The sequence below is a fragment of the Octopus bimaculoides genome, chromosome 2, assembly GCF_046866305.1.
Source record: "Octopus bimaculoides isolate indiv1 chromosome 2, ASM4686630v1, whole genome shotgun sequence".
In the NCBI taxonomy this organism is placed as follows: domain Eukaryota; kingdom Metazoa; phylum Mollusca; class Cephalopoda; order Octopoda; family Octopodidae; genus Octopus; species Octopus bimaculoides.
This window is the reverse complement of record NC_142929.1, coordinates 70,980,106-70,982,605: the sequence shown is the minus strand read 5'-3', so window position 1 is coordinate 70,982,605 and position 2,500 is coordinate 70,980,106. Positions and strand designations below refer to the sequence as shown.

Below are 2,500 nucleotides of genomic sequence, written 5' to 3'. Positions count from 1 at the left end.
TTAACTATATCCCATTTCCTTTTACTTACGTATGCTAGGGATGGCAAATAGATGATGAAGAACCACACACACACACACACATATATATATATAAATTCATAGTTCAAGAGGTGCAACATATATTTTTTAAAAATTATATTTATAAATGACGAAATACAACAGCCTACTTACCCAAGGAGATCGATTAATCTGCTTGTTGAAGCCCTTTCTTTATTTAGTCTTAATTTCTATAGCTGATACTTCAAAAACCCGACTGGCAGGAATGCCAAAGGATTTATTAGTAATACTTTTTTTTCGCATACAGCACTGAGACACACTATTATCTCGGGAGCCGATTATGGTATCTCCAAGAGCCGCATGCGGCCCACGGCATACCTTTTAGTCCGTCTTTGCTATCTAAGCTTTTACTATCCGGCTGTTTGCGATGTTGTTTCTAACCGGGCAAGTACATACAGGCAGCCGGAGTGTGTGTCAATAAACTACATGTACACTATATGAATGTGTATACATACACACGCATATATATATATATATATATATATATATATATATATATATATATATCAATAGGATTTCTCATCTAAGACTAATATAAATATGCAGATATATTACGTGTATGTATAATTAGATTTGTGCCTAAAAGTGTCAAGAAATAAATAGTAGTGAGGATATATATATATTCAAGTGCATATATGTACAGTTACATCTATATATACAAGAGCAGTGTGCATACATAGGCACACACGCGTTGGTTATTTTTTCCTTTCCTTATTCTCGTATGTTAATGTGCGCTAATTCAATAAAACAATAACTTAATGTGTGTGTTTTAAGTGTCCACACATATATATGTAAGATTGACCAATAACTAAAAACACAACAAAAGGGACACGTTTTCTTAAATATATTATTAGTTTCACGCTTTAAAGGAAAAAGTAAAAGGTGGAAATATATAATGTATGTATATTTTATGTATATATATGTAACATATATGTGGATGTATATGCATCAATATATATATACACACACATATATATATATATAGTATGTATATGAAAAGTAGAAATATATAATGTATGTACAGTGTGTATGTATGTATATATATATATAGCATGTATATATTGATGTATATATGTCAATATATATATATATAGCATGTATATATTGATGTATATATGTCAATATATATATATATATATATGGTATGTATTTGTCAATATATATGGTATGTATTTGTCAATATATATGGTATGTATTTGTCAATACATATGATATGTATATGTCAATACATATGATATGTATATGTCAATATATGGTATGTATATGTCAATATATAGGATGTATATGTCAATATATATAGTATGTATATATCAATATATATAGTATGTATATATCAATATATATAGTATGTATTTGTCAATATATATAGTATGTATATATCAATATATATATAGTATGTATTTGTCAATATATATTATGTACATGTCAAAATATATAGTATGTATATGTCAATAGATATATAGTATGTATATGTCAATAGATATATAGTATGTATATGTCAATAGATATATAGTATGTATATGTCAATAGATATATAGTATGTATATGTCAATAGATATATAGTATGTATATGTCAATATATATATATATATAGTATGTATATGTCAATATATATATATATATAGTATGTATATGTCAATATATATATATATAGTATGTATATGTCAATATATATATATATATAGTATGTATATGTCAATATATATATATATATGTCAATATATATATATATATAGTATGTATATGTCAATATATATATATATATATATAGTATGTATATGTCAATATATATATAGTATGTATATGTCAATATATATATATAGTATGTATATGTCAATATATATATATATAGTATGTATATGTCTATATATATATATATATATATATATATATATAGTATGTATATGTCAATATATATATATATATATATATATATATATATATATATATATATATATATATAGTATGTATATGTCAATATATATATATATATATATATATATATATATATATATATATATATATAGTATGTATATGTCAATATATATATATATATATATATATATATATATATATATATATATATATATAGTATGTATATGTCAATATATATATATATATATATATATATATATATATATATATAGTATGTATATGTCAATATATATATATATATATATATATATATATATATATATATATATATATATATATATATATATATATATATATATATATATATATATGTATATATATATATATATATATATATATATATATATATATATGTATATATATATATATATATATATATATATATATATATATATATATGTATATATATATATATATATATATATATATATATATATATGTATATATATATATATATATATATATATATATATATATATATATATATATATATATATATATATATATA

General features: G+C 19.9%; 2 protein-coding genes across 13 annotated transcripts in view; one reads left to right on the top strand and one right to left on the bottom strand.

The window, feature by feature from the left end:
• Positions 1-449, bottom strand: part of LOC106875332 (STAM-binding protein) — a 53,412-nt gene extending 52,963 nt beyond the window's left edge. Inside the window, exon 1 of one of the 2 annotated variants that reach the window (XM_089346976.1) lies at positions 172-449. The gene's annotated coding sequence lies outside the window, so the exon portion shown is untranslated. The remainder of the gene's footprint in view (positions 1-171) is intronic. The other variant, XM_089346979.1, reaches the window with a different exon arrangement.
• Positions 1-2,500, top strand: part of LOC106875929 (protein FAM13A) — a 288,030-nt gene that overhangs the window by 500 nt on the left and 285,030 nt on the right. The window lies entirely within an intron of this gene.